Genomic DNA, 11,154 nt, shown 5'->3' with positions numbered 1-11,154 from the left:
CTATAATCCAGTATGTCATTAATCGTGTATAAATATGCCTATGTGCATGTACGTACATGTAGGCCTAATGTGCACCAAGCAGAGCGTGGCTTACGTGATGTACACACCCACGTATACTCTACAACAATACCGTGTATAGGCCTAGTCACTTTAGATATTTTTTTTCCGTCATATTTCCGTGTGCAGGTTTCATACACCAATGAGCTTCACACAATGAAGGCATCGTGTTTGGTTCTGTATCCCCATTGAAATCAGGCCACCGAGTTCATTCAAACAGGTCAAAGAAAAAAAAAGTGTTTTGTAAACGGTAAACATGGACGTCGCCAGGGGTTTTTCTGGTGGGGGGGGGGGGGGGGCAAAGCACATTTTTCCCCCAAATCCTTGAACTATCTCTAGCACATTCTCATTTTAATATTTTTTTTCGAGGTGGGCCGGGACATTTACCCACTCACCCCATTGTCACCCCTGCAGACGCTCATTTGGTTAAATGTGTATTAAATTAATAACAAATATGATTCCACATCTCTTTTCCTTTACTTTCTTTTTGTTTATTTAATTATTATTATTTTTTGCTTTTCCAGTGGGGGACGGGGGGAGGGGGTGGAAGCGCCCCTCCCCTTGCCCAGTCCTGGCGAAGTCCATGCCATGTTTTAAATCGACTCGGACAGATTAATTAGTGATTTTAACGAACTAATATCCAAGCATTCCGGATTCCTGGTAAGCACAACATTTCACATTTTTATCATTCCACCACCGCCATAATCACTTCAATTAAGCCCCGCTCGATACCTTTCGGTTCTCAGCAGACATTAAAACTTCGTAATCTTTTATTTCCTTTCAGTTTCATACTTCTCTTTCTAGAGATAGTCACTTCACGCAGGATTTCAGCAAACATCTCACAATGTGCGAGTTTACCATGGCAAATCCTGAATTCTCAATTGTCCTCAACCCTGTTCTTGAGCAGGTACTTCCACATCCTCGTATGACCCATCCCTGGAAGTTCTACCTTCCTGCCTCTCTGCGTACTCGTTCTCATTCTTGATGGCATTCATGTACGTGTGAAGTCGCACTGGGATGGTTTCTCTGACTGAGGATTCGGGGATTTTCCTGACGTCGATCTCAAACTGTGACTTGAGTGCATTCTGCTGGCTGGAATTTGGAAAAGGCTACTAACAGTTCTCATCGAATTAAAATACTTTTCCTTCTTTACTGTATAGTCACGACATAAACCGTTATTTTGTTGGGTGCTCTACATATCAGAAATTAATTTAGGCCGAATAAAAAAAACATGTTTCTTGTCTGGGTTTTTGAAAAAAAGGAGGAAGAGGGGCTATTTATTTTTTATTTTTTATTTTTTTTCAGGATGGCTGCCATTTTAAATTTTCCTGCAGCCGTTGGTGTTCCACTGTTCAAAGACACTTTTAAAATGAAAAACAAGTTGGGCAAGAGAACTGAACATATTTACAGTGTCATTTAGAGGTGTATTGGTATTGGTATTTATTTTCCGATGAATTTGTGGACTTTTTCGGTGTTTTTTACTGCATTTTTCAAAAATAAAAAATAATTCAACAAAATCCAGGCGGCCTCCAAAAAGAAGCGGGCGGGACGAGAAAAATATTTTGTTTTACTTCGCTTTATCCCCGTGTATGTGTCAGACATATTTTAATGTCAATTGTACTTCAGGGTGCAACTGATGCTTGTATATGCCCCCATCATATAAACTCTAGCAATAAATTCCAGGTACCAACAGGTTAGCTGGTGTCTATTTTGGTTCATGATTCTTATTCTAAATAGGGTCAGTCATGTCACGCATTCCATCAACCCAGGTACCAGATTTGAACAATATAAATTCTTTCAGCTGCAATGGCTATGACATGAGATTCGTGCGGGCCTACCGAACATGCATTCCAACTCCGTGATTGTTAAAGTCAAACCCAAGGATTTCGATACATGACTTTATCGCCAGTACAAATATAGTGGTCTGATGCACAAATGAGTGTGTATAATGCCCCAAGTAGACATTTTCGATTGAAATACACACTCTACTCGGGAAAGTAAGGTCGTGAATCCTGGAAATGGGCCCTCCACCCCACGTAATTTTTCACTTTGGGTTGGGCGGATGGGCCGCAGGATTCCCCGCCTATTTTTGTATTGAACAAAATATCGATCATGACTTCATTTTCGTCATTAGCGCACAAAAAAAACTCTGTAAATCCATTTGCAGAAAAACCATCCGTAAAGGAAAAGAAGGAAACCAAAGCTGCTCTTACTTTAAATTTAATTGGAATTGAATGTCAAGTAAAAAAAAAACAACGAAATAGGTTTATGTTATTAGTAAAAACAAACAAGAATAACATAATTTAAAGCAACGAAAAAAAGGAAAAAGTTTTCGAAAAGCACGCAGAGCGTCAACTCATGTCCAGCTGCCCCCCCCCCCGATTTCTAGACAAAACCCAGGCCTCGCCCATCTAGTAACTTACACGATAGGTTATGTTCACACGTCAAGCAGTGCTTGGAATTTTTAATTCTATAAAGACACAGCTAAAATCCTTTTGGCCCATTTTATTAGAACAGAAACGATAGGATATTCTTAACCAGAAAAGGTTTTATTGTAAATCATTATGTATAGTAAGTAATTTTACAGCACCGATCATAATGTATATGGGGTGCCAAAAACACTTCTTAGAGCACTGAGTATAAAAACAAATCAGTAATACAGGTGGATACAATGTTCATTTTGGCCTCATTCATTGGTCAGTTTCATTTCATGTCAGCTTTCTCAGCTTTCAGTACTTACAACATTTCTAATACATTGACATTTTGGATATTATGTACACTTGCTATTATAATGTCAGTTTCTTTCGAACTTTTGTTTACATTTCGTTTCAATCTGTGTACCTTCTGATCAAGATGTCCTACAAATTAACGCTATATTTCAATTAAACCTCTTTACAACTTATCTTTGAGTGATTGTATACATTGCTTATCAATTCTGCGCAACGTTATCCGTTGGATAGTAACGATTGCTTTCAAACTTTCGTTTGGTTCAAATACAATCATGTACTCTTGCGACATTAATATTTTAAAATGCCAAAATTAAAACCACTGTCTCTAGAATTATATCAAATCTCTTTGCCACTTATATAACTATCCACGTTTCCTTTACACATTGGTGACATCAGCAAGGTTTATGTACAGCCATTGGTCCACACGTCCCCAATAATGACTTGGTATTGCAGTACCAAGTCATTATACTGTACACAATCACCATGTTTTAAAAAAACCAAAAACAAATTATAAAGTCTTCTTTTACAAATTCACCTCAAAGCATAAATCATTTCAAAGTGAACTATGTGAACTTTGGCAATTTTGTAAAATTGATGTTTTTGCAAGTCCTCCTTTTTTTGCCACGTTTTTGGTGTATGTGACAGCATTTACAGTCAATTCTCGTTATAACAAGGTCGATGGGACTGTCCAAATTACCTCTTCATAACAAGAATGTTGTTCTAAAAGGACAGCAAAACAAAGAAACATAAAGAGAAACTGAGATTTGGGAATTTGCTCTTTGTATGCAGAGCCTCTTTTACATATTGAAAGCATGTAACGAAACATGAACTGTGGGTTCGTGTTTGAGAAATCATTGAATCCTCAACCACTGTCACCGAACAATACTACATGATGTCAACATTTAAAATAAACGTTATTTAGGTTGAAAAAATATTCCGAAATGAACACGAGCTATAATTGTAATGATTGTTAAACTGATTCTCTCAGCTTTCCTTACTTTTAACATTTCCTATATATTTACAATTTTGGATAGTATAAGCACTTGGTACAGTGTCAATTTATGTTAAAATCTTTGTTTACTTTCCATTTGTACTGAGTATTTTGTGGCGAAAAAAGTCTTAAAATGCAAAAATCCTCTGCATTTCGATCAAACCTCTTTACAAGTTATCGGTTTGTTCTTTTATACATTTCTGTTTAATGTAAAAATATACGTTCGATAGTTACTGTTTCAAACTTATACTTCATGAACACTACCGTGTACTCTTGCGACGTAAAAAAATCTTACAATGTAAAATAAAAACCATCATCTCCAGAATGAAAGCAAACCTACTCGCCACTTATTTCAGTTTGAACGCTTCGTTTACAAATTGATGATATCTGCAAGTCATATTTACAATCATCACCGGATGATATTGCTCAATAGACGGCGCGAACCGCGCAAACTTTAGGGTATTGTACAAGATAAGCTACATCTTCAGATATCCTCCACATCTTGTCGACGCAGTGGGTGGGGTAACGGTGGCATAGGTGCTGTCATCGGGGTGATTGGGGGCGGTGTCGTGGTCGAATTAGGGCGTGTACATAGATCCCTCCGCTCCCAATGGTGGGTTTGAGGGCCGCGGGTCTCTCTGCAAGCGGTTCTGGGAGGCTGTATAAGTTGGTAGACTCCGAGGCAGAATTGATGTGCCTGTATTCTGGATCCTGGGTGAATTTTGCATTATGTTTGTCTGCTCTGGATTGTTGCTTGTGTGGTCGTGCGTACACCAGTGGGATGTTCTCATCGTCACTGCTTGTGACTTTGTGGATGTGCGAACATCACCGAGGCGCTGTTTGTATCCGCGCTTCCTGGTTTGCAGTCGAGTAAGAGACCTGTACCTCTTAAGTTTTAATTCAATTGACCTATCGCGGTAGAATCGCGTTAGAATTGCGTCAACTCAAGTTGTGAAGTATTGTCTGAATTCGTGTTTGATGATGAGGCATATTTGAAAAACACAATCAGAATCAGGATGAGGAAAATTACTGCTGCTGCACCTGCAGCTACACCTGCTATCAGAGCGGGGCTGGACGTTGGTGTAGTTCCATTCACGGGGTCCGTTGCTGATTTCATTGTTAGTTCTGTTGGTGAGTGACTCGCATTCATTGTTTCAGTTAGTTCTGTTGGTGAGTGACTCGCATTCATTGTTTCAGTTAGTTCTGTTGGTGAGTGACTCGCATTCAGTGTTTCAGTTAGTTCTGTTGGTGAGTGACTCGCATTCATTGTTTCAGTTAGTTCTGTTGGTGAGTGACTCGCATTCATTGTTTCAGTTAGTTCTGTTGGTGAGTGACTCGCATTCAGTGTTTCAGTTAGTTCTGTTGGTGAGTGACTCGCATTCATTGTTTCAGTTAGTTCTGTTGGTGAGTGACTCGCATTCATCGGCGTACCTGATACACTTAATGGCCCAACGAAACATGAATGTATTAGGCCACTGTAAGTCACAGATGGGATGCTGCATTCGAATATCAGATTGTCATGGGAAGCATCGAGTGTCACATCCAATGACATGGATGATGTACCATTGATGACTGATGGTATCCAGTTGTAGGCGTTTGGGGGGATTGGAGAGACCGTGATTGTCCGGTTACCTGTATCAGCTGAACATGTCAAACTCAACTGTGTTCCAGTGTCTACTGTAATGGGTCCATCAGGGGAACAGATAGGGAAGGACTCACTGGACGGGTACACTCTCAGTGTGATGCTGGATGTGAACGCAGTTGTGTATGATTCATTTAGGCCTAATGTGGGTTCCCAAATTTGACATGAATATTCATCATTGTCACTCAGTTGTAGATCAGTGATGTTGAAGTCTTGAATAATTACCCTGTCACCAGTCTGCTTTGTCTCAAACATAAATCGCGGATCAGTTCCTGCTACAGTAGCGCCACCCCTTCTCAGTGGTTGATCCCCTATCCCCCACCCCACGGTGTGATCAGCCTCCAGGTTTGTAGCCACGCACCTCATCTCAACTCGCCCGCCCTCCTTACGATCAGCCTCCGGTGTTATGATCCACGCAGTCGCTGTTGGTTCTGCACTGACACTCACCCCGATCCCACCAAATAAACTCCAAGAACACAGCACAGACAGATACACCGTGAAGCGAAGATCCATTTTTGATGTTTTGGGCACTGACTTTGCTCAAATCTAATCCGATATTATCAGTAATTGTGTATAAAGCAGCCTAGCTATATGCGCATGTGCCGCGTGGTTTGTACGCGTTCACTAACACCCCTTGTACTGTGCAACACAGGCACTTTCGATTCCATTCTCTTTTTTGGGGGGGGGTCACATTTTCTTGCCTTGCTTTCATACACAACTGAACTTCAGCAAGTTTGGTTCTGTATCCCAATTGAAATCAGGCCAACGAGTTCAAAAAGTACAAGTAAAACCAGACTGTAGTGTGAATGGTAAGCCGACGCATTCAATGGCACCAGCATCATACCATTCCATTATGTAAAATTAATAGACTGAGCCAGGGCACCATGTTTGCGATCCAATTTTAGATCGATGACGTCATGTCTATGAAATTTATAGCAAAATCATTTAAATTTTGCAGTATTTATGAAGAGAACGTATTCGAAGTGTGTGATCTTTGCTCGTATGTTGCTGAATGAATGATTTAATGCCTTTAATTATTTCTGGGGTGTGACATGAAAACAGGTTAAGGTGAACATGACAGACAACTGAGATCATAGAGTTTGATATTGTTGATGATGATTCCTAATTTGGCACGGTTCCTAACGTGGTGCGCTTTAATTTTTCGCCTCTTGCGCTTTGCAAGATCAAAAGTGAAATTTCATCAAGCTCTAACCTTTCCCGTTGATAAATCCTGAGTTTATCTACCCTTTACCAAGTTAGCAGAGAAAATAATTTGGGCGTGATTTTCCGATTGAATTTCGAAATGAAAGTGAACCCATTGAAATGCGCCCAAAAATAAGAAAATAATTTTCTGACAAACTTGTAGTTAGGTACGTTAATAGATATAGTAATAGTTTATCAGATTATCAGAGTTTCTCGACTTTAAAAACATTTAAGATGTTAACCTGGAATTTTCGAGATATCTTCTAGTGCGCCACGTTATGATACACTCAGCCGATTTTGTGTCCAATTTCCTGGTGCCACCGCCATTGAATTTCGGGCTAAATTTCATGGCACTGAAATTCTTCACAAAGGTTCAACCGCCCGCCTTATTGAAGTAAAAGCATCGGAATTTAACTGAATCGGTTTGAGGTTTGTTAACAAAGAGGTTTGGCAACACTGCTAGAGGGAAGTCGGGGAAAAGGTCGAAGTGCGCCACCTGAGTGAACACCACTTAATACGTGTAGCTATATCCAAATCTTTGGTGATACCAATCATTGGAGGTTCTTTCTCGTCATTCTTGGGCAAAAAAAAAAGATACACTGAAGAACATTATTGAATGCAACATGCTCTGTTAAAATTAATAGCATTTCCACAAATAAGGAACCGTTTAATCATTACTGAAAACTCAATAACTATTAAACTGTACATGTTTATAACAGAATATATACTGAACAAAATATTATATTTCTGAAGTTCAACGTACTGATCTAAATAAATTGTAAAAGGTTTGCGGTAATGAACAAACTATTATTTTTTTTTGCTGAAACACACACATGTTAAAATTGAGGTGCATTTCTTGTCGTCTAGACCCAGTCTGGCGGTCAGACAAGTAAATGTCGAATTTGGACGAGAATGGGTCTCGCCTTTCACGATAAATCTTAAAAGAAACAAAATATGAGCTATCAATATACCTTGTAATAAAACTATTCAGACCAATCGCGAGAGTTTGAGGAGAACATACACTGAGCGGACAGACAATGGAGTGACGAATCCTGCGAAGCATTCTAGAGAAACAAAAATATTCCTAAATTATGGTAACACACTCTCATTTAGGGTCCTCAAATAGTGTCAAATATGAATACTCCAATGCTGTTCATGAGAACCGTAAAGAAAAAGTGGCACGACAGTTAACACCCCTGCGATCCAATTACTGTTATATGGGAATTATGGCGAGGCCGAGTCGTATCTAATAGTTCCACTCCTGTTTCGTTATGAGGTCCATTTAAAGAACAAAACAATTATTGTATTCTACAGGAACATCCCAACATTACTCGGAGGCGATGGGAAGGAACAGGGGCAATTTGCACCATTTGTGACATCCCGCTTTCAATTTTCTTTTTAACCCTAAATACCTGAGCAATTTTTTATTCCAAAAGTAAGATTCAAACCCTCCCTGTACCTAAAATCTGGATTCACCACTGCGACAAAAATTCCATATTGTAATTGTTTGGTAAAAGCTGTTGATGCTTTTAATTATGATGAGGGTATGGAGGCGGTGGTGGTGGTGCTGGTGGCGGCAGAGGTGGTGAAACTGGAGAATGAGAGGCCTGTCCCCAGGGTTCACTTGAGACACTCACTGGTACATGTATCTCCTCATCGGAAGACATCGTAGGAAAGCCTGAGTCCGGATCGGAGAAACTCGAAGATATCTCCTGCTCTGCGACCACCGTAGGCCTATGCATTTCTACGTCTGTGACGATCTTGTGTATTTCCTTTTTATTAACCATCACAGGTCTTTCCTGATCGGAGACGATCGGAGACGATTCCTGATCCGTGGTGCCACGGCCCTGTGATTGCCTCGAACCCATAACCACACTGTACATCGGGATACTGCATGCGTCTGAGTCGGATTTGTTCTCGTCATCAGTGATCGCGTACGCGTAGTCCGTGACGCCCTCTTGTGTCGTGAATACCTCCAAGCTCATCGCGCGCCCGTCGCACGCGTTGGGTTCGGGATGAACGCGCGCAATGGCGGGAACTCGGGATCGTTTCTTCACTTTCTTGGATTGAAACAAGCCAGCAGGGGTGAACAACATGACACAAGCGATCATGAAAAGGACAATGAGTGCACCAAGGGAGATAGCCAGGGCAATCACGATGGTGGTCTGGGAATTCTGAGGCGATTCAGAGACTAGACTACCTGCAGTTGTCTCTTCTGAAGATGATTTTGTTCTTGGTGGAGTTTGTGAGGGTGCTATTGAGGTTTTTGTGGTGTCCAAGACGGTAAAAGGGCCGATCATGCACGTTTTCTGTAACTCTGGGAAGTAGCGCGGTGATGTAATAGAACACTTGTAGGACAATCTGTCATCTACAAGTCTCATCGTCAAATCCAAAGACCTGACGAGATTGCCGTTGGTTTCCTTGGCAACAAACATCTCAGTAACATCCCTTGTGTTGCGTTGTAAAGTTATCCTTACTGGCGGCCGTCCTGGCTCGCTCGTGCAACTCACTGGAATCACGTCACCGAGGGAAACAGTCTGCGCACCGCTCGGTGCACATACCGGAGTGCTGGCGGGAAAGTAAGTCTCCGTAACATTTAAGTAGACGCTGTCTGTGGCTTCAATGCGACTCCCTCCACCATCTTTGAGAGATCGAACATTGCAGATATAAGTCCCAGCATCACTGAGTTTGAGACGAGAGATATCCAAATGCTGTGTGATGACACCAGAGGTTTGATCAAGAGCCAGAGGGCTCACCCCGATATTATTGACGTAAGGTACTCCATGCCATACCAGTGTCTTGTTTGGTGTTCTCCATTCAACTATGGGGTTTTGGCTGAGACCGACACCAATGAAGCTACATCGTAGTTTGGCGTCACCCCCTCTCCTCACATCAGTAGCAGGTGTAATCAGTCTCAAGTCCACAGATACTGACTGTGCCAAGACGACAGAGTTACCGTTCAGCAAGGCGTATAAAATGAGGAGACTTAGCACCAACTTCATCTTTATCGAGTATTGCTTACAGGTCACTGTCAAGATAGAGCAAGACTATAGCTAATCAAGAAGTTCGGATACTTCTGGTTCCCTCAACCAGTCGTTGTTTGTAACATCTTTCCTCGGTATTTTGTCGTACGTCATTTCTTCTGTGCTTGAAATCGACGTTTTCAGAACAACTAATTTTTCCTCAGCAAATCTGGGTTAAAACTTCCGACTTGAAAGTGGCCTACAGATTTTCCCAAGGAGCAAAATGAACAGTGTCCATATGCATGTGCAGGGCAGCTAGCAGTGTCTGGTGAGAACTGAAGAGTTGATCACGATCTTCAAATTTATTATCTTCTCGTTCCTTTTTCACACAAACAGTTGGTGACATCGGCTGCTTGCCCTGTCACTTCGTCATCGATTTAGGTAACAACCAACCTTCATTTATTCTCAAAACAAGTTTGTTATTTTTGGGTTGTCAGTGGACAATGGGGTCTTTTTATTGGATCTACATCAAAAATGCCCCATTGTTCTGTACAATAGAATACCTTCACAGATAACAATTGTTGAACATATCTCTTTGTTATTAGTAATCACTGGTGCGTCTGCATTATGATAACAACATGTGGATAAACTAGTTGTGGGAAAAACAGTCGGGCAAAATTGTGGTTGCCCTTCAAGGATGGCCAATAGGTTGACGCTGGTCACGTATAATTCAGCAGTCGCAAGACAAGGGGCGGATCCAGCGTCCTTTTTGTTGGTGGTGGGGGAGGGGTTGGGGTTGGCATGGCCTCATTTCCCCCCTCCCAGATCTGCTTTTGAGACTGGGTTCCCATTTTATCATTCCCCTATTTCCAACCAGTCCCATGTCAGACAAACGTGGTTAAGTTGCAGCGGTGGTGGAGGCCTCTCAACAAGAGTCTTGGCAATGATGGCAGCGATACCCAGGAAATTCTGAGCAAACCTCACGCGCATTGAATAATACAGTACGCGTGGTTGTGCTTGGAATTTCCTGGATAGCGCTGCCAATATTGCTAAGACTGGATTGGATTCATCTTGTTGATAGCGACTTCGCTTGTCACGGACCGGCTGTATAAGGGGAATACAAAAAAATCCAGTCTTGAACTAAGACTATACAGCGCGCGATGGTTAATCCATGCAAGAGAAACAAAAAATATTAAACTTTTTTTTTCTTTTCCAACTTTGATAGACTGATCAGTAAAGTCATTGCAGTTTGCCCACTGACAGTTTCCCCAACGCCAACCCAGCCATGTGAATAACGTATGGAAATTATTTACAATTCCCAATTAGTTTAAGATTACACGGTAGAGTGCATGCATCGCGAAACAACAGCTGGCGGAAAAAAAAATACGTGTACAGCATAACACCAGTGTCGTAGATTGGGTTACACGATACCGATACTACATAATATTTCCTAATTTATTTATGTGGAAGTCGTAAAAGCAATACAGGAATATTATAATTGATATATGTTTACCGAAAAGTTTAGGCAAAAATATGCACATATGTATTTAAATGTCATTAAACAGAATA

This window comes from Patiria miniata, unplaced genomic scaffold (assembly GCF_015706575.1).
Source record: "Patiria miniata isolate m_02_andy unplaced genomic scaffold, ASM1570657v1 HiC_scaffold_7, whole genome shotgun sequence".
Classification (NCBI taxonomy): Eukaryota; Metazoa; Echinodermata; class Asteroidea; order Valvatida; family Asterinidae; genus Patiria; species Patiria miniata.
This window is presented reverse-complemented; position numbering follows the sequence as displayed.